This window comes from Pezoporus wallicus, unplaced genomic scaffold, assembly GCF_028554395.1.
Source record: "Pezoporus wallicus isolate ANWC-B61680 ecotype Strahan unplaced genomic scaffold, APGP_CSIRO_Pwel_v1 contig_3952, whole genome shotgun sequence".
Lineage (NCBI taxonomy): Eukaryota > Metazoa > Chordata > Aves > Psittaciformes > Psittacidae > Pezoporus > Pezoporus wallicus.
The window spans coordinates 11,923,435-11,951,189 of NW_026635034.1; the positions used below are offsets into that span (position 1 = coordinate 11,923,435).

General features: G+C 36.4%; 1 protein-coding gene across 2 annotated transcripts in view; it reads left to right on the forward strand.

Annotated features, from left to right (window-relative positions):
* The window catches only part of TJP1 (tight junction protein 1), a 195,340-nt gene that overhangs the window by 4,613 nt on the left and 162,972 nt on the right, over positions 1-27,755 (forward strand). The window lies entirely within an intron of this gene.

The window sequence follows — 27,755 nt, forward strand, 5'->3', positions numbered from 1 at the left end:
GTTCCGGCATTTGCAGTTGTGTGTTTGGAATCATGCTTTGCTTAAATCAATAAGAAATCTATCTGAGAATGGACCAGAGCTCTCAATAGCTTATCAGCTGTTAAGAAATATGGTAGGTAATTTAAATATGTCCAGCTAAGAGAGAAACTTAGATTCTGAGAAAAATGCTTGAAAAGTAGTTAAAAACTGTACTGCTCTTTTGATGCATCAGTAGCATATAAACATTAAATTATGAAGCCCTAATTCCTTTGCATGTCTAGGTCAGTTTTGTTAAGTTTCAGCTAAGGAATGGATTACAGTAGCTTGTAGAAGTGTAGTTAAACTTAATGACTGTGAAGTGATTGAAAAAATTGTGGTCATAAGAGGTTAAGTTCATCTTGAGTAGCAGCAAAACATGAAAGGGTAATAGAAGATGTGAAGACTCTTGATGTCTTTTTGAGCCCATACAGTACAGTATGGGCCCAAATTGTACAGTATGGGCTGAGCTATACCTGCAAGTAATGAAATCCCAGTCAGAACTCCTTTCTCCATGTACATTCACAAGAATTCCATGAGACTGGCAGTCATTCATAACCTAAGTATGTGCCGTTTGGATTTAAATAGATTAAATCTGTAGCACTGGTCCTGCAACATCATAAGACAATTCACTTACAAAACCAAAATGATTAAGAAGTGTCTGCAGCTAAAGAATCACATCAGGGAAGTAGGAGACAAATACAAAAGCTCTCCTGAAGCCGGTCTATGCTGCAAAAACTTGATACTTCTAAAAAAATCAACTGGAATAAAACAGTGTCAGTATTTGCAGTCAGGCAGTCTCACTATAAGATCATTCTGTATGTTCCGTATGGTAAGAAAGTATATTGTGTATCAGTCCTACATATATGCTGGAAGAGGAAAAAAAGATACTGGAGCTATCTTTTCCCTGCAGTGTATCAGTGTTAACTGTAGAAGCTGATATAGCCCCAGAAATCACACAGCTAGAAAGGAGTATTTATCTCTACTGGAAACAGAGAACTCAATGAGAAGGCAAACTGGTGTGTAATAGCACGTACTTTTCTTCCAACACCAGTGTCCTAGAAAAAAAATATACCTTGACACCAGGTTAAAATAGTACTAATCTTTCCACAACTTCTGTTATATGCTGAACTTACCTCCTCCATCCATAGAGAAAAAATATAATAGGTTACTGGCTTTTCATAATTTCTTTTAAGTGCCACACTTGTGTCAAACACCAGGAAGAAAATTTTACACAACACAGTATTTGTGGAGAAGAAAGTCTCAAGTGCTTGTTACAAATGACAACCCCACTTTTAAAGAAAACAGAATAGCTGGAAGCAAAGCAAATGTGCCACCAGTATGCATATTGCATAAATTCACATTACAAACCACAGTTGCAGGGACCCTATCAACAAGGCAGCCAGAGACAGAAAGAGCCATCCATAAATACAACAGTACACACAACATGCATGAATGCAACTAGAAATAACGTAGCAGTAGTTAGAAGACATGAGCATGAAGAGAAAAACAGAAATAGCATCACTGCCCTTCTCCAAGTATTTGAAACTATTTTCAAACATTTGTAGAGTACTTCTTCCAGTGGTAGAAAAATGTCAGACACATAGACACTCTAAGGACAAGAATTTCTTGTCTCTGAAATAAATGACAAAATTCCAGACGAATTTTAGTGGGAGCATCATTGTGAGATGGAGTACTTCGATAATACAGATAATAACAGATGTTACACAATTCTATAGCAATTGCAAAGCTCTATTTTTATGTTTATACAAGTTAGCAGTGTCATAGCACTGCAGAATAGGTGGTACATATGGTTACTTTACATGCCTGGAAGAGCAAAATCGTCTCAGTTGTAAACACTAAGAGATCCTGTTAAAGAGTCAACCAACTATAGCCATTAAATAGTTCAGTCATTAAAGCACCTTGGGAAATAAGAAAACCAAATTAGAGATGCAAATGTTGTGTGGATTCACACTTAATGTTTTATTTAAAGGTGAGAGCCCTAATAAGGATAACCTGCTCTGCATTCACAATTTCCCCTCGAGACAGCTCCAGCATTTCTGATGAATACTGTAAAATGTGATTTTAACACAAGTGAAACTGAGAAAGTTTGGGGTTTGCATATTGTAATTTGGTCTAGGACTTCATAGGGATACCCTCACAAAGATGTCATACAGAAATACCATATTGCACGTCTTCTGCAAATCAATGTTAAGGATATGTTCTTGGTCTGGTTTGGGATCAGAAAACATTGTAACTGGTTCTGTTAATTGTCTTCTTTGTACCTTCTTCCCCAAACACCCTCTCCAAAAAGGACAGTCTTTATTAAGCCAGTTGAAGGAATTGTAGGTTGGGTCAGTAATTGCCTGAATATGACTTCGAATTAATTAGTACTGCTTTCAACACTTGGGGTTTTTTTGTTACTTTCCTTTATCTCTCAAGCATCACTGAAGATTTGATGCTGGCCCTATGAAAATCATGCAGATGACATAAAAGAAAATAGTTAATTATTTTTCTCAGGCTTTCTGTGTTTGTTTTTTTTTCCTCCAACAAGTTTTTTTTCTGTTATTGATTGAGAACTGGAATGCTGAAGCAGACAGTTCTCAGTAACATTAATAGTACATATCTGTCTTACTTTCCAATGTATCAAAAAAAGATTGTGTCACAATGTCTGCCAAATATATTATCAGAATAAGTAATATCCAGACTGTGAAAATGCGATACCATTTTTGCAGTTGTAACAAGCCATTTTTTTCCACATTGCAATCAACAAGAGATTTTTGCACACAGCTTTTCAATTTTCATGTAAATAGATTATGTTTATATGTATACATGCTTTACAGTTCAAGTAATTAATTTGAATTTGAAGTTAGCTTTATGGTTTGATTTCCCCCTGATGATTGAATCCTGATATGTCTCAGTTCTACTGAATAGGATATACCTTTATGAATCTATTGGAATTGTGCTTTACAGCTCTTAAATAAATCAGTTTTCAACATTTGAAATTCAACAATTTGCACTGGGAAAAAAGCTCAAGGGTGGCAGAATTTCACTGCTGATTATTAGTCCTGTGGGAAAGGAAACAGTCACTGCTATGCTTTAGATAATAAAAAATTCTGTACAAATCATGTAAACAGCATTTATTCAGGAAGAAATGAGAGCCATAGCAGCAGATTTTTAGAATTTATTTGGACTGCCATATATTGGCATCTTACACCTCTAAACATCATCATTAGTTTAAGAATTAGAATTTTTATGGCATTTTGGCATGCATTTTGTGTATTAGAAACTTGGTAAGAGCACAGGAAGAATGGTCCAAAAACTTAAGTGCATGCCTTAATCTCAGCACTGTTGAGGACAAAGACCCAATTATCTGACAAGGCACAATAGTCTAGCAGTCACAAAAGAATTTCTTGCATTTTTCTGTAAGATAGCAATTTGATGCTTCTAAATGTAAGCTTCTATTTAACTTCTTACTATTTCATCATGTAAACATTAGATTATCTATACTGTATGTTAGGCTGAAAAGCTTATGGTCTGGCTAAGTAAATACAACATTTTGTTTTCTAACAATTAAGAAAACCCAAGTTACAAAAAGTAAATTCACACTGAGACTGGATGTTTGAGAAGATGTTACAGTATCAGGCTTACTGAATTATTGTAGTAAATTGGCCTTTTCTCATTTTCCATGCCATTTTTTATATAGCTTAGAACTCCCTTAAAGTTTTTTCTTTAGAGATAGAAGTTACTTTTCTTTGCAATAAATACTCAGTCAATAGTAATTGACAAAAAACCAAAAAAACAAAACAACCCAAATCTCAAAAAAAGCACTGCTGGATTTAAAACTGTAAAGACATCTTTTTAGTATCTTCTGACTTCAAATAAAAATCACAGGATTCAAAAAGAAGGACGTGTCTGAGAAGAAGGTACACAAGCCAGGACATTAAGTAGCTTTGTTATATTTAGATTTGCAAGGTTATCCAGTAAGTTACATGTCTATTAAAAGTAGAAGGATGGTCTACACCATAACAATACTAAAATCAAGCAACAACTATGTAGCATTTGGCAGTTGATGCTGAAAAATGAAGGTAGCAGATTCAATTTAGCCACTAGATGGTACTACATCACAGTTGTTAAAAAATACCTTGGCTACCTATTTGAAGTTATTGCTGTGATTGTTTAGAATTGTAACAATATCATAACATTTAGTAGTGATGATCCACTTGCTCAGTTTTCCTGGACAAGATTCACACACACACACACATATAAAACATACATGTATCTGACCACATGAAGGTAGATATGTAATATATGACAGGCAAAGGCCATAGGGCTGGACTGCTTAAAGAAAAAGCTCCCTTTCAAGAAGACTTCAGCGAATGCAAAACCTTGTCAGAAAATGCACAATTCCACTGCCGGGAAATGCCAGATAATCCCCTTCCTTCCTGACCAGCACGTCGGGCACAGATGAACCCGAAGTCACAGATCAGGTTGGTATGGAGCATCCCATTGCAAGAGACAAAGCATAGTACAGTATTGCAAATGAATCTTATGCGTGAAGTTTGAAATAAGGGACTGCACAGCTCTGTAACAGCCTACAGACCCAGGCTGAATACCACATTCCCTAGCACCATAATTGTGCCCCTCTCAATCTTTCAACCATGTGAGCACAGTGACAATAGAGAGAGAATTCATTAGCGGAATTCTGCAGCAGATTGATTCTTATTAACAAACTTAAAAATTGATTAGAAAAAGGTCTTAGCAGTGAGGTGGAAAAGTTTGCTGAGGATACACATTTACTCAATGTAGGAAGTGTGAGAGCTGAATGCGGAGAACTGTAGATGGGCCTTAAGACTAAGTGACTGGGTAACAAAATGGCAGAGGAAATTTAATGTAGAAAAATGTGAAATGATGTACATGGGCAAAAATGTTCTTGGCTTTATTAAGAAATGATGAGCTCTGAGCTGCCTGTTACCACTCAGAAGTGAAGTTTGGGATTGTGATAGACAATTTCATTAAAAAACATTAACTCAGTGCATGGCAGCAGTCCAAAAATACAAATGTTTGGAATTGTTAGGAAAGGAAAGAAGATCAAAACAGGAAATATAATTATGCCAGTCTATAATGGCACAGTTGCTCACACCTGGAACACTGTGTGCTGTTCTGGTGCTTGCACCTTGAAAATGTTACCTTAGATCTCAAAAAAAGTTCAGAGAAAGACAACAATGATCAGATGCATGGGACAGAATGGTTTCAATAGGTGATATAATCCAGCAGGCTGGAATTCTTTATTCTCGAAAAGAAACAGCTTATGGAAGGAGATAAAAACTTAAAAAAGGAGAAGGTGAGAATTAAAGGATCAGATATGCTTCTAAAGGGCATCCAAGAAGCTATTAAGCCCTGCCTAACTGTGCTTTATTCAGTGACATAACAGTATAGGAAAACAGAAAATGGCTTCATAGTGGGTTGGATCCTCTTTGTCAGGCTTCCCTCTCTTCTTTTTGTGGTGAAAAGCCAGGCCAGGCTGGCAATGGCAGTAAGACAAGGAGGTCTTCCATATTAGAAGGTCCTTAGATGTGCCACTATTCCTTCATTTCTTGTTAGTAATACGTAAGATGAATGAAATCAACCAACCATTGAACAGACAGTTCAGAGTAACCAGAGGCTCCCTCTAAAGACAGAAATGAGGGCCACATTTTAGAACATTTATGAGGATGCACCAGCTAGCACTTTACAGAAAGCACACTTTTAAATCCTAGTAAATACAGTAAGTCCATGCTGTGTCAGGCAGGATTGCCGTGTTTCTGTGATTCATTAGCTTTTTAATATTTAAACAAATGTGTAGGGAATCCAAAATATTCCGATTTCTAATGAGATGTCTTGAACTATGAACAGGAAGTATCATCACTGAAATCCAGACATGACAGACTTAAAACATAATTGTAATTTCTTACCTGTAATCATCTTCACACTACTGATGTAGTATAACTCGTGTAAAAATGTAAAGCAGCATTCCAGTCAATCCTCAGTGCAGCCAGTGCTATGCAGTGTTTTTAAAAAGTAGGACTGATTGTACCCCATATTCTCTACAGAGAAATTGTCTGTGCAAATCAATTCCCTTCATTCTGAAAATAGGCTCATAGGCTTAAATGGTACTACTCTTATTCCTCCCAGCTCCCGAACTCCAATGCTTTGACTGGGGAAAAAAAGTTGGGAGGATAGGTGATTCTGTAAAATAGCAACTAGAAAGGAAAAAGCGGGGCCTGGTGCTCTCATTTATTGTACTTCACATTTTCCTGCTTCCAAGGATTATTTAGAGAAGTAGTCCTCAAAAGGGCTTCTAAGGACATGCTTGGTATGGAAATTCAGAGCTCCTTCATGAACGGTCATGTTTTTGTCACCACCTGAATATTTCAGAGTGGCATTTGAAACAGAAAACAAATCCTGCTCCCCTGATGAAATTTGTGTGGGAAGACTCTGTAAGAGAAAATTTTCATGGATTATACACCACATAGAGGGTATTCTACAAGACAGGATGTATTCAGCCAATGCGATCAAGGATTGGGAAAAGCAGGAACAGCCATTTCTTGCCAACAAAACCTTGACTGCTTCCTCCAAACATCTGCTACTCGGCATGCCCAAGTCATTGCCAGTATTACTGCTGCAAGGGTGCCACCCCTAATTTTACATGTATTTTTAGTGCAAACATGTTTTGTAAATTGGAGCTAATACAGCAGGTGATATGCATATGAGAAAGGTTTTATTCACATTATGTCTGATCCTAAATGTTTATTAAGCTTCAAGACGATTAGGTTTTGAGGAACAGATTGCACTATAGTGCTTCTTTACCACCTGATATTTTTCTGAAATGCATCAGCAATAAAAATTAGCATCGACATACCTAGGAATTACTACTAGTTAGCTTGTGGCTTTTGGCGTCACAGCAGTCATATCAAACTCAGTTCGTCCAGTAGCACTGGCTTGATAGGAAGCTGCTCATCTCAGTTTGGAACAGATAAACCATGGCTATAGTCAGCAGTAGGAAAAAAGTGTAAAAGAAAAATGAAGGCTGAGAAGAAAATAGCAAATAAAGATGTCAGAACAAGTGTCTTTCATAAGTCATTTTGGAGATTTCCATTTTAGAAATACCATAAAAAGTATTTTCTGTCTGTTATTTGGATTTCTGCATTGCTGGCACGTTAGCAGTTATTAGATACTGTAGTTAATTGTATTTTAAGTATAGTACGCCATAATAAAGACAAGACTGTATCTTTAGTAGCCTGCTCAGCTCAGGGTAATAACCTGCATTTTCATCTATATAAATTGTAACTTCTGTAAACTGCTATCTTTGCTACACAAAATGTAAAATATGACAAGTACTATGATATTATAAATAACTAAAAGGCGCTTCTGACTAAACCAGCAGTTGCTTATGTAAGCTAACTACACTTATACAGAATTTAATTTTTTTTTTCCATAAAGGATACCAACTGTGGTAACCATTACCATAGCAATGCATTATGCATGCTTCCTGACACGATATCCCATGTCTCAAAATATCCAGAACCCAGTTATCTACTCTTCTTGGATTCTGCTTGCAACAAAACCAGAAAAAGGATGCAGGTAGCTTTTGGCCTTGAAAACACTTTTTCTCTGATGTTTGATTTTCCCTAATTTCTGGCTTCTACAGTTAATTAGTGCAGTTTTGGACTACTCTAACTTATTTTTGGCTATTCTTGGCTAGGAATGCCCGAAAGGTTGTTCTTTGCGTCAGAAAGAGTCAGAGTACAGCAATAATCCAGATAAATACCATACCCTGGGAGCTGTGATGGGGCTAGAATATGCATATTAAGCATCTTTTCAGTATTCAGAGAGGCTTTTTGCATTACATATTCACAGGTACACTTTGCATTGTTACAGTGGGCAAGATACAGACGAGGAGATTGGACCTTACAGCTGCTTGTCCAGCCAGCCAGCCAACCGGTATTCTTGTCTTAAGATGATTCTTCCTTTCTGTAACGGTTTCCTCTTATAAAAGTGAGGGGTTTTCAATGAAGATTAATAAAATGGAAGTGTCAGTTTTGAGAAGGGGTATGTGTTAGAGGAGGTGGACTTTGTAGTATACATACTGTTACCATGCTGATCAGTCAGTTGGAATATGCATATAACCTTGCTATAACTTAATCTAGTTTTACATCAGCTCTTGAGTAAGAGATCATAACTAAATGATTGCATCTCAGTAAAAGCTTCTCATAAAAGCATTCTGTCTTAAGACTTGGCTGTACTTAGAAACATTACTTCTCTCTAGATTTTCATATTCTTTGCTACAAGTCCACCCCAAGAGCACTGAATCATAAAATTCCCATTAAAATATTTCTTCTAAGAGTGCTGTTGGCATATGCTTTGCTTGCACGCTGAGGAAAAAAATTATTGAATCTCATGTGATAACATCATTTAGACCTTTCTGTCATAGCAATACCTCCATAAAGACATATCTAAATTGTAAACACTTCTAGATAGGAATATATGTTTATCAGGCTCACCTGTGAACTGCAGCCACTGAAGTCATACAAATAACACTAGGAGTGATAGTACCATGAAACAGATAATCATGGGCGGCAAGAAATCATTGTTGGTTTTGCTATCATTCACAATATATATTGTTCAGTGTTTTGGAAATATTTATGTTGGATATTGCATGAAAAGTCATGTGAATCTCAGCACAAAGTTTTTAGAGTTGTTGCAGTGAAAGTATATGTAGGTGTTCATGGTGCAAGCTAATGATTTTTCAAGAGGTAGAGAGCTGGATGCACAATCACTTAGAGCAGCATTTCAGTCCATCAAATTACCTGGCTTTTTTCTTTCCTTTTAAGAAATTATCAAAAAATAAATAAGAAAGTCTACTATCCACAAATCTGGGAATAAATTAAAGCATTAAATTTAGAATACCTTTTACATAAATATATTGACCCTGATGTACATTCTTCACTATATTTTTAAATGTAAGTGGAATGTTGAACAGACATACACAAAATCACAGTACAGACACTGCAACCTTTAGGATGTTTTAGAAAGCCAGAAGAAATTGACAGATGCAGACACAGGATTATGAATTGATTTTAGAAGGGATCAAATAATTTGCAAACACTGTCCAATCTCAGGATTCATGTAATGATTTTTGAGAAAGCTATACATTAGACTACATTGGCAATGCAACACTTGTACAGAAATGGCCCAAATAAATTTTCATGAATAGATCAAAGAGATTATTATTTTCTACTTAAACATTTTTCTTTATGGTATATATGTCACAGCCATATAAATGATCTTTCCTGCTCGGATTCAAGACAGTTTATTTTCACAGTCAAGTCTTCCACATAGCTTATGTTTTAATGGTAAATATGGATGAAGATTTTTACATCCTGTTTAACCTCATTTATTGACTTAAGTGAGGATTTGGAAAAAAAGTTATAGGGTACTAACTTTCAAGTTTTGGTGTTTTGTTAAGGAGTTTAGCATCACAAGTACTGCTAGTATTTTAAAAGTCTACTGGTGTAGTAACCATGATGGTTTTGTTCATTGCGTTGTCTGATCACTTATGGACACAGTGATAACTGAGATTAATGGATCACCTGCAAGTTAATTTGGCCTATTATCTTTGTTATCTTTATTGGGAAGTACCACAGTACTTGCCAGTAATACAGAAAGCTCAGTAAAAAATGTTGATTGGTGGTCTATAGCAGCCAAAATATTAGAGTCTACTGAAAAAAACCTCTTTTTTGTAATGCTGTTTACTGTTATTACTACTTATCCTGGAAAAGAGGAAATATAAAAAATCAATAAGAATAAAATGAAAAATATTAGGCAACATATATTATTGCTCTAGTAAGCAAAGATATCTTTCTTTCTGAGTTTGGAAAAGGGACCATTTGATTTAGACTAGACAGTAGGAAAAAGCAAAAGGTAAGTAATAGAGGATATGAAATGAACTTTTAGAGAAGTTATATCAAGAATCAGTTTCTACTTTTTGTCCCCAGACAAGAAAAAATGGAGTTTGAAAGGATAGAGAACAGAGCAATTAAGTATTATTTTTAGTTATTTTATCAAAATCATAAGTAATCTGCAGAATTCATTGCCACCACATATGATCAAAATCATTAACGGATAAAAGGAGTAAAATAAAAATACTGATTGGACATTTCAGTATGTTTCTTAAATTTATGTTGTCCTTAGAAACCACTGAAGTGATTTTGCATAGAAAATAAAAATACTTTAACTTTTTACCACATTATATTTCCAAATAATATAGTAAGGTTTAAATTAGTTATTTAATGTTAAAAATTAAACACTTTTTGCCATAGCATTACTGATTTTTAAAATTTTTTTAAATGATTTAAATACCAGAGAATATCTTAAATATGTTTTCTGATAGATCTAGGTCAGAAAATCCCTTCTGGACATTTATCTCTGAAATTACATTGAAAGGAATAAACAGCTGTCGGGAATATAAATGCTAACTCATCAGAATGCTGACTCAGTGCTGTAGAAATCAAAATAGGTTCATATACTGCAGAGATAACATGTCGTATACCAACTAGTCATATTTTTAAGTTGGACAGCCATAAAACCGGTTGAACTAAAGTGCTGGAACAAAAGGAGGAAGTAGAAATCAAATTATCAACAGGGAAGATTTTAAGGTCCTTGTAAAGACCTGCCATATGACCAAAAAAATTGTAACTATCAAAGTCAGGATTTGTTAATCTGTCACCTTCAGTGGTAACAAACCTACTGTTTAACAAGGATTATCTCTTGAATTAAATTTCCACCTCTGCTTTCCTGGCAATTAAAAGGATTCGTTAATTTTGTGGAAGCAGGATTTAGCAAGGAATGAACTGGACAATCATTCTGCAATGCCATATTTATGCTGTTTCATTAAAGACATTGGTCCAATTTTGTCACTGAATATGAGCTGAATGCTAGTGACTTTTTGCACTAAGCTAAGAGTTGAAAGTTGTTGCAGGAGAAAATTACTGTATTTTACTAAAATATCTGATGTTCTGCCAAGAGATGTGAGAAGGATTTGTTTGTTTGTTTGTTTTGAGTGACTTTGTTCTAGTAATAAATCCTCTTAGGAAAAGAAGTGCTATATAGACATTATTTCAGGACTTTTTAGCCACACTATATTTATCCTTGATACCTTGGGTCAAGTATTTTGACTTCAATTGAAGCTCTCTGCACTCTAAAGCGAAGATTTTGGCTCAGTCTGGAGTTTTGTCCAAGCAAAAAATGACGTGGATTAATAGCTCACTGTATGTTTTTCTCTGGAACAAATTACTTTACATTTAATGCATTTCTTGCTTAATATTCTAAAATTGTATATACATGTGAATGTATGTGTATATTCCTAAATCCATTTCCACAGCTGCTGATTTTCCCTTTCATATTTCTTTAGTGATCTGCACCTAACTCTTGTGCCAGACACATCAGTTACAGAATTCAACCTATATCTTATAAAAGGATAAGTGCCTAGTCCTTTGGATATACACTCTGCCATAGGTTGTGCAGAAATCCTGCAAAGGAATAATTTGCTTTTCAAAAGTATGACCCTGGGCATTACTCAGCAATGATGGCTGTCAAAGAGAAGGAGCAAAGGACAGGAAGAAAATTTCTTTTGAAATATGACATTAAAGCTTAAGAGTCCTTCCACTAGAAAAAACCCACCCTTCTGCCAAAAGAGAATCTAAAAGCAGAAAATCTTAAGCACTTCATATAATGATTTTTTTTCTAAAGGTAAATGATGATAGAATACAGGTTTATTACTTAAAGAAATAAAAATATTCATAAAAACATGCTAAAGCGTAGAAGGATGGACTTCCATTTTCAATTCTGTAACCTCAAGCTTCATTCCTTTATTCATTTCAACTCTTCAAGCAATCAAGATTTCTCAAGCCAGAATCCTTCCAGGCAGCAGAATTTCTCTGCAGAAAGATGCCCTAATCCTGTGGCATCTTTGTCACGTTGAAGTTATGCAGTTTCACAAGGGAGCCCCAGGTTCTGCAAAATCCAATCTACAGGCATTGTTTTATTGCCCTAGGTAAAGTAGTCTTGTTTCATAAACTGATTGAAATTTTCCATGTACTGGCATGTTAGGCCTTCTGGTTCCAAATCATCCAGCTGTTACTAATTTGTTATGTAGCTAGTATCTCTTTGTGCTGTATGATCTATAAGGAGCCAACTTTTCTGCTTATTTTTATACATCAACATGCTCAATAACCTATAACATTATAAAATACTCATGCAGATGTTGCTGAACAAGAACTGCAACTTGGCCCTACTTAAGGCTTATCATAGCTTATTGCTTTTCACTTGAGAAATCACTTAGTTGAGCATATTTCTGTATTTAGTCCTTGGACATATTTTGCTTGTTAAGAATGTGTGAAGCGACATTTAGTTATATCAGGGTCTGACTAGAGAAAATCCCAGTGTCAGGCCCGTATCGTTCATGATCCCAAGAGTGAAATTAAGATGCAAACAAGGTCAAGTACTGTAATTGATCAGTTGGTTTATTACAAAAAGACAATTAATATAAAAAGGGAAATTATTATGAGAAAGGGGATAGCGATAGGACAGATCAAAAAAAGGACAGAAATGAAGCAAGAATTTGGGGTGCAGAGAGACAGAGATAGCCACCACTGCGTATCCAGTGGTGTCCTGGGGATCTGTTGTTGTCATCGGAAGTGGTGGAAGTCCTCCAGGGTCCGTAGCTCGTATCAGAGCAGAGTGTCCCCAAGAGTCTGTAGTAGTCATCAGAGGTCAGTGTCCTCATGGAGGCATCCTTCTGGACTTGTTCCCTTGAAGGTGCCCTCATGGAGGTGTCCTTCATGGGTAGTCTTCATGGCAACGTCTCTTTTTCCCCCTTTTATAACGAGCTGGGGGGAGTACCTATGTTTTTAACATCAGGCATTACATGTTCCTGGTGGACCAGTTTCACTGGTCTTGCAACAAACTCTTCAACTGCAGCAATTCTTGGGACAATGGACAGCAATTCCTCATGCCAATCTTCGAGACAATGGACCATAGAGTCTTATCTCAACTCTTCCCACCCATCTCTCAGGCAATGGACAGGGGGAGTCCCAGTTCAGCTTCTCACACCCTTCTGCCAGGCAATGGATGTTGGAGTCTTATTTCAACTCCTCCCACCCATCTCTGAGACAACAGATTGGGGGAATTCCATCTCAGCCTCTTATACCAATCTTTGAAACAATGGATAGTGGAGTCTGATTTCAGATCAGTCTCTCACAAGTTACTTTAAAATAGCTACTATAATTTAACCTTTTCAGTTGTGGTTAATATATTTTGTCTCTTCATTAAAAAAAATAATAATAAAAAAGCTGAATCTCCCTCTATATTATTTGATTTTCCTTTTTTCTTCCAATAATCTTACATAAGCAAAATAAAAAGAACTTTTTCTTATTATACTTCTAGACACAATGTCCTTGATCTTGCCTCCTAAAGCTCCTGGCTTATGAAAGATTTGGTGGTTTGGAAAGATAGTTACCTCGCCCAGACTTTCACATCTGGCATGAATATCAGCACAGATAGAAAGAATCTGAAGCAATTTAACCTCCCTCACTCTTAATTCCAACTTCTGTTGAACAGCCTTCTTCAGCTCTTCTACTTCCAAATTAGTTTAGGATTTCTTATGTCATAGTTCTAATCCTTCTAGTTAGGGACATGTTACCCAGTGGCAGCCCCAGGACAAGATCTGCACCTTAGCCACATAAATTCTCTCTGCAGAATTAAGAGAAAATTATGGGCTTATATTGTTTATTTTGCATTAGCAACTTCATTTTCATTGCTTTTGTAACTGTAGATGGGACAGTGGGTTATTTCTGAAATGGCATTTTTACTTCGAGCAGTCCTGCCAAATAGAACTTCATTTACCCAGAACTGGCCCATAGCTTCTGATTCTGTGGTTTACTTTTCTGGTTTCTATTAACAATGAGCTTTGGATTTGCTACTGGTCCCAGTGAGACTTTGAAAGACTTCTCAGAGCTCTGATAGGATTACACAATTCTCTTCCACCTTTCCTCCTGAAGTTCTCCTGCTCCTTAATTTACCTCTTGCAGTCATGGAACTATAGGAGTTTTATGAATTTTCCAGGTTTCCTATACCTGTTGTGAACTTTTTGTCCTGAATTTCAGCTTATTCCCTACCCCTCTGGAAATCGAGTCCCTGCTGTGAACACTTGCCTTGGAGAATTTCATCCTGCACAACAGCAGTTAATAACTGTGTCTAGTCTCAGCTTCTGGCATTTCTGTTTGGGACTCTGGAGTATGCAGTAATGAAGCCTGATTAAGTATGGTTGGAGCAGTGTGGTATTTTTGTATGATAAAAATAAAGATTGAGCATCATTATTTGGGATCAGCTTCTCAAATACATCACGTGGCTTATCTCCTTCCTTCTTTAAAAATGACTTGTCTTTAAATCCAGTGAGTCTTTTAAATAGAAAATAGGGTTGATTCTCACCTAAGGTCTAACACTATATTTTTTGTGATAGAATCATAGAATAGTTAGGGCTGGAAAGGACCTCAAGATCATCTAGTTCCAACCCCCCTGCCGTGGGCAGGGACACCTTACGTTAAATCATATCACCCAAGGCCTCGTCCAACCTGGCCTTGAACACTGCCAGGGATGGAGCATTCACAACCTCCCTGGGCAACCTATTCCAGTGCCTCACCACCCTAACAGGAAAGAATTTCCTTCTTATATCCAATCTAAACTTCCCCTGTTTAAGTTTTAACCCGTTACCCCTTGTCCTATCACTACAGTCTCTAATGAAGAGTCCCTCCCCAGCATCCCTATAGCCCCCCTTCAGATACTGGAAGGCTGCTATGAGGTCTCCACACAGCCTTCTCTTCTCCAGGCTGAACAGCCCCAACTTTCTCAGCCTGTCTTCATATGGGACGTGCTCCAGTCCCCTGATCATCCTCGTGGCCTCCTCTGGACTTGTTCCAACAGTTCCATGTCCTTTTTATGTTGAGGACACCAGAACTGCACACAGTACTCCAGGTGAGGTCTCACAAGAGCAGAGTAGAGGGGCAGGATCACCTCCTTTGATAGCTCTCTTTATAACCAGCAAACAAAGCTCCATTTTAAAAGAATGTAAACTCTCTAAGTAACGGGAATCTTAAGAGTGCCAGTGCCGCAGAATAATAAAAACCTGGCACAGAGATATTGCTGTCATGGAGAAATGTTAGGTTGTTGCATTAACTTGTAACAAGAGATTAATTAATCAGTTTGCTTTTATTTGCTGCGAACTTGGAAGACTATGATTAACTTGTCTATTGCTGGCCAGGTTGATGGTTTTGTTTTTGTCTTATTTGCTTATATGTATATTTTCCTTCTGCTGGTACAATCCCCATTCTATTCTTAGGTCTCCTTAGACATCTCCCTCTAAGTGTTACACTTGTGATAAAGAACAGTGTCAGAACAGCCACAGACTCCCTTGGGAGGCATTTGATCATTCTTTTTATCTGGATCACTTAAAATCTTCAAAGACCAGATGTACCTGGGTATTAATGCTCTTTCAGAACCATATGTTTCCCTTCTGCATAAAACCCATGTAAGGGGGACACTTACATAAAAATCTTGCTGCAAATTATTGCTGCGTGCTCCTTCTGTAAAGGATAAAGGATAAGGAACAAGCAGGAACACATTATTTTAATCAACCCGTGAAAGACATAAGAAATCCTATAGGATATTTAAGCATGGCTAGATCTTTCCCTTCCTCCATCACTCTCCCAAAGTAATGGTAAATACTGCCTGCAAATAACCCCTTGTCTATTCAGCTAAGTAGAAATACAGGCAGCTCTTTTAGAGCTAGGCACAGTTGGGCTTGCTTGATGATGTTACAGAACTGAGAATGTTACATATTATACATTATACTATCTGTTGCTAAACACAGCATACAGACACATGATGGTAACCTGATAAAGAAAAAAATGGATTATATACCCATCTATCCCACTCCATGGCTTTTGAAACATATTCTAAATATGACTTTTGTCCGTTGCCTTTCTCTATGCAGCAAATATGCCATCATTATTAGTAAAGCCATTGAAAAATAGATTCAATATGCAGCAGGCCAGCACATGGGGATAATTTACATTCAATTTTGAAGTTGTCTTATCTCCTGGGTTTGTTCTTCCCTTTAATATTGTTCTATTCTTTATGTGAGCTTCCATATGAAGCTATTGCTATTGGTAAATATGTAAGAGGTATGTGTATTCCTTCTGCAAACAAATGTGAAAAAAGGAAAATATCTTTATAAACCACCTGTAAACCTTGTTCATAAAAATAGAGCTCAATTATGTGTCTTTCCATTAATTATTCATCAGAGTATGGAAAATATGCATGTGCAAGCGAGGTGATGAAACTCTTATCTGGGTTGACAAAGGTACATATAAATAGGTATCAGTAACTAGCAGTGTCTGGTAAATACAATGAAGTTATAGAATGAAGCAATAATATCTGTGGAGGAGTGAATTTGCTTTTTCTGGTGGTTGGCTATATGTCAAACGCACAGCACAATTTATGAGTAACTTCAGTACTCCTGGTAAATAAATAGGAGACAACATTGTCACCCTGTAAGCGACAGAAGATGAATTTTGTGGTTTCTAGAACGGTTCCAACAGACTGCAAGGAAAAATACAGCTTATGATAGTGGAGGGGGAAGCACAATAAAAGCTAGCAACAAATTCTCTGAAAATGCTTCTGGACAATTCTATCCTACTGCTATGCTGGACAATTTTTCTTCATGGGCTTTCCACCCATTGGGAATCACTGGGATCAAAGTTGTGTAAAACAGTTGAAAGTTATATTCTGGTAGAATAGCACTACATTGTAAAAATTTACAGAAGTTGGTGGGAACTGAAGGTATTTAGTACATCATGCAATTACATAAAAACTGGAGCACAGTGCTAAGACAGGGATGCTTTTCAGAAGTTGCAGTAGAAGATATAATTTAAAAATAACACAGATTATTTAGAGATATGTTCACATGAAAGTAGAGGAAGGCAAGAACAGAGACTTTCTGTTCTGTTCACAGTGTAGGTACCACAGTCATAACATCTCATAAATGCCTAAGACAGATGGAATGTATGTTCTTTGAATAATAAGATAGCAAGAAACTTATCTATTGAAATGAGTGACTCCAATACAATGTGACCCACCTTAATCTTTGGCTTCAGGTTCACAGGAAACTTTCCCTCTGAACAGTTGCAGAGTTGTGATTTATTGTTGCTGTCACAATGATGTGAACAGATCACAAGAATGTTTTGCAGTGAGTACTTGCAAGTGTTGGCATTTTTTCTTTGTTCCTACAAACACTATGTCTTGTCTTCTATTGAGATCCGTGCGCTTTCTTTTAGTGTCTGCACTGCAAAAGGGCATCTCCAGCCACTGTGAAGTTACTCACAAGTGGAACATCATCACTTTTGCCTGCATCAGAAGATATGAACCTTGATTTCATTATTTCTGTTTTAATCTTCACTGCTATTTATTTTTCATAGCATAGCACAACACAAGACAAAATGATTTTTTTGTGTGTGTGTGTGTGTGTGTGTGTGTGTCTGGTCACTGCTTTATTCATTCAATTTGTTTGTCGCTAAGGTCCAGGCAAAGTTTTGGAGGAGGAATGTCACACTAGATTAGTGTGAGAAATCAGCTGATTTTCTTCAGAGCAATGCTCTGAGCTTTTGTAGCATTTGTATCTTTCACTTGAGAGTGAAACCAATGAATATGAACTCTAGCTGCTTGGATAGTTGACTTGAACATAAATGCAGTGGGTTTGAGAGTGCCCTTGCTCATTATCCATTAAGCAATGGTCTTTTTTTGTGTGTTCTGGTTTTCAAATCTTAGTAGTGGTGCAGATGGTTTTGAGGAAGAGTTTGCACTCCTGCAATAAAATGAAGAGATTTGCAGAGATGTTTAGGGTGCCAGGAGAGATCTCCATTTATGGCTCCTTTAGTTAATCTACAAAATTTTTTCTTTGCACATTACTGAGGAATTTTCACAGAATCAAAAAGTAGGGCTAACTGAAACTAAAACCATCAGAATTTGATTTTTGTTGCATCCTCTCTTGCTGCTTCACAGACCAGAGAGCCAATGGATAGCTCCCAAAAAACCACAGTGCTGAGTAAGAACCAGTTTCATAATGGCTTAGGTGCTCTTTCTATGCAGATGTAGGTAAACTGCTTAGTTGGCAAGAGAGCAAATGAGCTCTCAAACCTGCTAGTGTGTAATGAGGAAAAAATTTGTGGATTATACTGAGAGTAATTATACTGTAACTATTAACGTGCTGTATGTTGGCTTTGTAGCAGCGCAGATCACAGCATGCTAGATTTCAAGACAGATACTATCCAGGTCAGCTCCAGGAAAACACTCATTAGAAAAATTGCTTCCAACACTCACCAAAACACATGGAATAGCCTATGCTACCAAACCCTTACATGGCATAAAATAGCAGCTTCACTGTGGCCTTGTTACTTTATGCCAGCTGAGTACACCTGGCCCTAACAGGGTCTTGCTTTCTTTTTGGATGCACCAAACAAAAATGTTAAATAAGAAGAGGCAAATAAAGGGCAAGGACAGAGAGTGTATTACAATATACCTTCATTTCATATCTTTTGCTAATTCATTTTTGGAATATGTTAGGAAGCAGAAATATATTAGTATTAGAGAGCACTGAGGTGATGACCAATTTTAAGTTAGGTGAATAAAATCTTGTAGAACAGTACTGTACATGTGTCAGTTATTTTAATGTCTAAAAACAACTAAGAGAAGCTGAATTGATCAGAAAAATGCTACATAAACTGCCGTAAGAGCAGAAGGTGATTTAAGTCCACTTACCTTATCAGACAAAATCTTAGTAGTGCATTATTCGCCTTATTCTTTTCACTAAAACCAACCAACCAAAACACACCCTACCCAACATCCCAAACCTTTGTGCTCTGTGTTTAGGGAAGAATAGAAAGTTGTTTAATTATCCCCTTTTCCCTTTTGCTATTCATGTGTTTTAAGGCCCTCCAGGATCTAGGGCCTTATGCAATTTGATAACGTAACATCAGGAATGCCATAAAGGCAGTTTTATTTTTATACCAGGGCAATTAAAAAAAAAAATTGGTCTACTCACAGCAAATCTGGAGCCAGATCATCTATGCCAAAGGTAGCAATAAGTGCAGTGTATAAGAGAAGCTAGAATTGATTATGTCGTCTCTGAAGCAGAGGACAGAAAATTGCTTATTTGTAACAAAAATGTGGTTCGTAGCAAGATCTTTGATCTGCACATGAATTTTTATTGTTTATAAATAACCTACTAGAGTCTGGAAAAGTCTTGACACCAGTTGATAAAAGAAGATAAAAGACTGTAAATCCCTTATGTAGTCAATGAAGTACCTAAAACATGCTTGATATGAAAAAATACCTGTATCTGGAATGAACAGATCTCTGTTTTGTATTAGATGGTCTTGAAGGAAACTAAAATGTGTTTTATATGCTTTATTTCTATATTCCTGACAGAATGTGATCCAGTTGCTGATTATTTTAAGGGCATATTTACTTTTTTCTTTTTTTTTTTTTTTTTCACATTGTTTTATTAAAAATATTTTATATTAATTTGGACCAATATTTTCAAAGTTGAAGAAGAACTTGGGATACCCTGTCAGACACAGAATATATTGTCTGAAGTTGGGTTCTCAGAAATTCAAACATCTTTTTAAACTTTGGTTCAAGAATTCCTTTAGGCTGATTTGTACCTCTCTTACATACATATACATATACATATACATATACATATACATATACATATACATATATATGTACTATATATGTATATATATACATATATATACACGCACTAATGAGAGGGCTTCATCTCCCTGGAATTTTACAAATTCTACCTCTGCTGTTTTCTTAAAATTAAAAATTTAGTGACTAAAAGACTGGAGGTCTTAGAATCTTGCAGGTTCTTAACAGCACAAACAGGTTTTGCTCTTGAACAGAGTCATATTGGATTTTTTAAAACTTTATAGATGCAAACTGTAACTCACTACCATATTTTGAATCTAATCAAATGTCTCAATAGAATACGATACCATGGCAGCAGGGTATGGCATGATGGAACCAAAAGCAAGATCCTAGGAACCAATCTTTCAACCTGTTGTGTTCGAACTGATTATTTCACCAGGTGTAGTCCCAGATACACACAAAAATAGTTCCCTGCAGGATCAAAGCTTTTGTTACTAGGTTTTGCTATCATTTTTGGTTAGCTTCTCATTTTTTAGTTCCTACCTGCTAGGCTTACTGTGTGTATCTCAAGTTTTATGATCCATCAGGTTGTTACAAAAGACAAGTATATAGTAACAGTATATTCACTTGGGAAACAAATTTCAATCTGCACCAAAATTTCATGTAGGCTTCCCTCCATTGGAATTACAGGAACATTTGGTATGTATTAATACTGATAAATATTGAGCACTTATAGGCTTAAAATCGTAAATTATAATTTTATTCCCTTCATCCAGGCTGTAAAAGTCTTGTTTATCACTACTTTATTATTTATACTCTTTGTTTTCATTTTATCTTTTATTCAGATACGACAATGAAATAAGCAGCTTGCAGTCCTTTAGTTTTTTTCTGTTTATATTTACTTCCACTACTCTGGCCCAGACAAGAGTAATACTTGACTACTACTAACCTTCTGGGTTGAATTTTTTATTAAAATTTTGTCAAAAAAAAAAAATGGAAATAAAATTAGGCTTAGTGTAATTTCAAAGAAAAAAGTGAATAATCAGCATAAACAATATCCCTGTAATGAGCTCTATTAATGTTTTGTCTTCTTTTCATAGTAGATTATGCTATACTTGCCTCTAATTATAGTAAATCCTATTACATTTTCATTATACTGATAATCTGATCAAAATAGCGTAGCTTTAACAGTCATAGATGTTGTAATGAGAACATCTTTCTTCCTTAAAGTGAAAAATGTTTTTCATATTTGTAGTAAGCGTGCAAATATACAACTAGACATATAAAACAGCCTTCAAATAGGATTCTGAACAATTTCAACACATTCACGAAATATCCAGCTAGCCTTCAGGCTTTATATCTTGTGGATGTGGAAACATTCCTATCATTTATTTGAAGATTTTAATAAAGCTAAATAAGGGTCTGAATTACTACTAATTACTACTGCTAAATTGAGGCATGTATATACTTTTTGACAGGAGAAAGTCCTTAATTTTAAGTAATATTCTCTCTTATTTTGCTCTATTTATCATGATGTGTATAGTTACCATGCATAGAACTCACTATTCAACTAAAACCATGTAAACGAAATACAACAAAGTAGTCTTTATAGACACTTGAGTACAGTCTTATGAACTGGTCCTCCTTACCAGTTTTTCACAGTGGTTCTATAACACAACAGCAACCACAACAGTTCAGTTATACATATTTTTTCTCAGCCTCAAATATTCTAAAATTTTGTTTTTCTGAATTCCATACCCTTGCTTCAGGAACCATCACTGTCCCCTGCTTTTCACAATCTTCCCTTCTCTTTTAAATATTGTGTGCTTGGAGGCTTCCTCATCAGGCGTAATGTTTAAAAATGAAGGCTATTAGCAACTTTACATCACAGAAGGACAGCAAGTTCTGGTCACACTTTACCTCAGAGTTACATATTCTCACAGTTCTAACAATACATGGATAGCAAGACTAATTAATTAGATGTTTGTGTACTGAGATTGTGATGTGCTGCAGATGGCAATCTATTTCTCAGAATCTTTTCTGAAAAGTGATGTTATTTATGCTTCTTTTTCTTTTGCATCTCACATTGAAATTGTATGCTTGGTGATTTCTTCCCTCCAGTAGTTTTCTACATGAATAAGCCATATCAGAGAGCACTAATGGAATTCATGCATATGCTTCTTTCTTTTTTTTTTTTTCTCTACATTAAGGTTATTTAATCCTATGAGAGGGTCATGCTTATCAGGCATAATGTGATATTTGGATAATTTTGACTTAAGGTGGTTTTGGTGGGTGGGTTTTTTTTTTTGGATTTTTTTTTGTGTTTTTTTGTTTTTGTTTGTTTGTTTTAAGAGTAACGTTTTAGAGTTACAAGTTTGAAAGAAATGGGTAAATGTAAAAATACTGGCTGTTAGCAGTACAAGTCCACTTTGTTCTAGCCTGAATTCTTCACCTTAATAGTATTCTTATTTTTGCAGTAACCTAAAACTTGATAGTCATAGTATAAAGCAGCTACGCATCAGAACTGGCAGAATACCAGCAGCACTATTGGTACAGGAAGCCATTAATAAATAACCCTGAAAGTTGTGAAAGAGGAATACTTGCTTGCATGTATAGTCATGGATTATCAAAAAGAAAGTAAAGTCATTCTTTCTCTTCTGAGAAAACATGGTAAATATTATTTCCTTCCAAAGCAAAATTACTTACCTCTTTTTATTTCGGGAGCTCAAATGAATGACCAGGATGAACTGTTTCAGAAAATTCAAGTTAGTTCCAAATGACTCTGCCAGTTTACTACTATACCTCCTTAGACACATAGTTTAGCCTGTCATGAAGACACTAAAGAAATGTGAAGACTTCTGCTTTTGCAGATGGTCAATTGTGCAGTAAAGTGTGATAGGAAAATTCCTCCAAGAGTTTTTGTTTGGTTTTCATGATGGTACTGTATGTATCTTTATAGATCTTCAGGTCACATGGATTTTATGGAAGAAACAGTAATAGACCAGAAAAAGGTTTTGCATTATATGCAATAACTACATTAACATGGATATAGAAAGCCCTAGTAGATGAGAAATAGTCCCAGCATTGTGTATTGTAAATGCATAGATAGGAAACCCACAAACACTTTTTTCTTACTTTTGAGAAAAGAGAAAATAAACCCTAGAGTCACTGCATCTGACATGCTTGTAGATTCTAAGGAACTCTTTGCCTTAGACCAGTATAATCCCTTTCTTTTTCTTTCTGGAAAGAAAGTAAGAGATGTGTGAAGCTTGCACGACATTGAAATGGCAAGGTCTGTTTCAGTAGCTTTCTTGCCTGAAGGATCTGCATTAATGCTCTTGGTTAACATAAATCTTGATAAATATTATGATTATAACTGACTAACTGTACAAATTAACAGAATAAAACATTACAAACAACTGCTGCAGAAAAAGAATCATCTTTCCTAAACAGGAAGATTTAGATTAAATTAGAAATGGAGGTTAGTCATGCCATGTTTTAATGTCAGCGTCATATCAGTCTCTGGAAGTCTCTGCTATTTTACCACTGAACCATGTAATAAAAAGTTCTCAAATCATATTAAATACCACAGAAACATAGAATATGACATGTGTATCAAGATTTCTTTATGAATCATTGGAGTGAAAGCCATCAAGGGGAACAGATATATCCTAAATGAAATGTTAATTCTTCAGCATACACAGTAGCATGGTGTTGAGAACTATCTGGAATGGATAACATAAAGTTATGACAGGTCTCTGTTATATGCAGAGTAAAGCTAAAATTAAGACTATTCTAAAATGCGAATAAAAGATGCTATTTAACATGCCATAAAACAAGCAACAAGTTTATTTAGTGTTTGCTTTAGTTATACTATCATTTTGAGAACCTAAAAATGAATGCAATTAAAGGCTTCAAATGTGTCATTAACACCTAAACTACCCTCAAAGGCTGCTGATGTGGCCATTACAGTACTAAGAAAGATGCCATTTATTCTGGTAAGCTTATTTTTTTTTGCTTTTTGCCAGACAGTGTAGCCTATACAGGTTTGCTGAACAACATAAGCTACATGAGCAAAAAAATAGTAGTTTTGCTCGCTCACCAGCAAAGCTATGCCCCCTAGAGGTGTGGTTTCTTTTTCCTCACGTTCACTGAAGTAACTTAAGCATAGCTAAGACTTTTAAAAGTGCATTTCTGTAACGTCTGCTAAGAGTCTTTTGAGTCAGACCTAAGCATCTCCTTCTCCTGTGAAATCAGTCAAGACTGAGTGACACAGGTGAGAGTTTGAAAAGGATGGCACCTAGCGACAACAGGCATGGTAGGGATGTGTTACCGGCTAATGATAAGGGAAAGCAAGATAAGGTTCTACAATCCCTGTTCTAGTGACAGGCTTACTGAAATCAAATCTTAAATCAGCAGAAGTAGATAATGCTGTAAAATCTTCCTTTGCACTACCTGGAATCTCATATACATTCTGACAATATTGAGACTGAAAAAAATGAGAGGCACAATTTAGGATGAAAATACAATTACACTCCCTTTTTAGCTTGTGATAGGAGCTTCGAATGTACAACTGCTTCAGTGGTGTCCTCCAAGCTGCAACCAGTCAGTCTCCCACTGCTGACAAAAAACTCTCCATCTAAAAGTGTCAAGGCATGGGCCAAGAATAATTAGATTACATGCACTAGCATTAAACTCCACTATCGCAGCAACCATTCGTCTATCTTCTAGATACATCACTGTCCTAGTATACTAAATATACTATCATGAGTGGAGTTTGCTCCAATGACACATCCATTCAAGTGCAGCAGTCATACATAATATTGTAACTTGTAATTATCTAAGAGATCAGTCTGTTCTGAGCCAAGTGCATTGGAAGATCATTCTCAGGACAGGCTTCAGAAGAGGTAGATGTATCATGGACTGTAAGCAGTAGAAAGACTATAGAGCTTGTTTTGAGGTAAAGTCTGCACTGAAGTTACCTAAGTAAATAAAATTAAGAACCTAGTATCTTAATTTTCTCCTTGGTTTTATACTGAAAAAAACCCCTATGAAACAACTCTCTTAACCTGAAGTAATCTTAAAGGAATTAATTTGTTTTTCAAATGCATGCTAGGTTCAAAGAAATACAAGCATCTTTCAGCTTTCTGTAGTGAAGGAGAGTATCTTGTCAGACAGAGGCGTTTGCCTTGAGAAATACGATCAGACTGCCTCTCTTGCAGAGATATCTACCATATAAATTTTGGACTTTGTTCAGCTAATGGGTCCACACAGGCCTCAGAACTAACAGTGGGATGTCCAGATGCTTACCTTAATTCGGAAGCTGCTGATTGACTCCTGTTAAAAATAGGCTGTTCATCTGAAAGGCAAAAAAGACAGGATCTTCTTACTTTTTCCACTATATAAAACGTAAGTGCTTCAAGTAAGATGTTCTGAAAGGTAATATATAATTGAGCAACACTAAAGAGAAACAAGAGATAATGCCAATTAAAATTAGAGGATAAAATGTCTTCATTAGTATATGTTTTTGTCATTGTAATGCCCATCGAGAAGTATGGAAGATGATATATAAAATGTACAAAACAAGTTAATTTGTTAATACCGGAGTGATAGAGTATAATTATTGAAAACTATAGAGCTACTTCTGGAATAACTGTAATTGTTTTGCAAATTTAAACAAATTTAGGAATTTCTGTTACATTAAGAATAGGAATCCCATTCTAGGCTTTTAAAGAAGTTGAATAAAGATTTGAATATGGAGCCAGGCTCCATTGTAAGTCTTTATGCAAGGGACTGTTGGCAAATTTCTTAACTCTTTGCATAAAGATACTTAAAGTAAATTTATGTCCCAAACCTGCTACTGTAAAAATGAAAAGCAATGTTCTGGGACTCTTTCATAAAGAGCCCTTTTACAAGGTAAAGAATTCTGAAAGTATACCTGCTTCTTTCAGGTTTATCAGCTTCTCTTGTATGTTATCTACGAAATTCCTACCACTACAATCAGATTAAGACTAGATTTTTTTTCAATAATTTCTATATAAGAATAACTTGTATTTTTTTCTGACAGGTATAACATTCAAATTGAAATGTGACGTCCAAACTGAAATGTTACATTCAAACTAACATAGCCACACCATTCTTTTAGTCCACATTTGCTACCATTTCAAGGTGAAAATGATTTTCTTGATAGGATTGCACAAGCGTAAATGACTATTTCAATTACAATGTAGCTAGCATTCTACTAATGATGGTGAGAATAAAATCCAGCCCACAGTTACTCTCTTATAACTTGTGTGGGCAAGCAGTGTTTTTTTTCAGTCAGCTAATGATGACTAAGTACACAGAAGGATAAAGCAATGTGTGTTCAATTTACAGTTTTTAAGGCAAAGTAACATCCCTACAAGTTTTCAAACTGATTTGATGTTTGTTTATGGAAGACATGGATTTTCCAGTTATTATACTACTAACATTATTTAAGTACAAAAATTAATTCCTCCTCCTTAACCTTCCTAATAATTTCAAGTTAGCCACCCTTCATTGCTTTTAATGCTTGGTCTCTCCAAAGACAAAGAACTCATTAAGAGTGTCTTGAAAACTGTAGATGTACAGGCTCATAATGGGCACTTGAGTTCTTTTAAATTGTTAGTGACACAGAATTTCAGGACATTGGTATACATCTCAGATTTCTTGGCTGAAAATGCAAAGCCATCCATCTCATTAACAACACTAATACAGCTATTATGTTTCTAATTAAAATCTGTTGTGCTTATAAGCAATATATTTATCTTCTCTGCTGATAATGAACAGGCCTAAGTAGAATGTAACCCAGTACATTCTTGAGGTAGATATTACACACACACACACAAAAGACAATCACTGAAATGGTCGTCTCTGAGCCATAAAGCATCAGTGTTGTTCACAGCATTTTTCGTAGATGACAGCGCCGCCTTAGGACCTCAACTCTGGGCAAATATTGCATTTCATATTATTTACATTACAGCATCTTAATGAAAAATTGTCACTTCAGCATAGCTTCATTCATATGAGATATCTCCAGCCAAAGTATTTCCACCACTATCAACCAATGTGATAAACACTACCCTTCACTTCAAATATTTGCCCTGAGGAGGTCTCTGATTATATTGTACCGTAGTATTCAATTAATTCCAAAAGCAGTTGTCCAACACCATGGTGTTGAATGTGAAACTTCAAAAGGAAGGCATTAAACAGATTAAAGTTGTAATAATAACTGAGTCACACCTAGGGCCACTACAAAGTTACATGTTCAGCTATTTTTGCTGAAGTATCCAGAAGGTGGGCACCTTTTAAAAAACAGGTAATGCTTATTTAAATACGTGTAATACTTACTTAGCTTGACTTAATCACCATCTGATTTTCAAACGAACTGTAGTTGCTTTCCTTACATTAAAATAATACGGGGGAAAAGGTGGTTTCCTCTTCCCTGTGGCCTCACTAAGCTTTTCAGAGGCTTTTCTTCCCATGCCCGTGGCTCGGGGAGGCGCAGGGGAAGCGCGCGGCGGGAGCCACCTTATGCTCCTCCTTACCTGAAGGGGGCTTGGCGGGAATCGCCGGCACTGCTGTCACGCTGTCCCGCCTGCCCTGCCCCGCCCCGCCCGTCCCTGCCCTGTACAGCGCCCAACCTCACCCTTGCCTTTGTTCTCTTCTCACCTCACCCTTACTCTCCTGCCCACCTTGGCCCGCACTGCCTTCACGCGGCCGCCCCGGCAGGTGGTGAGGCATTTGCCTCCAAAGCTCAGTTACCGCTAGCCCACAACGGTCATTTTTAGCCGGGCAGGGGAAAGATAATTAAAATGGGGCTATTCTAGGCGCTAATGGGATTAGAAACGAAGGCAGCGAAGCGGCGGGGAGAGGGCACTGCAGCGCGAGAGCAGGGCTACGGCATGGCGCCC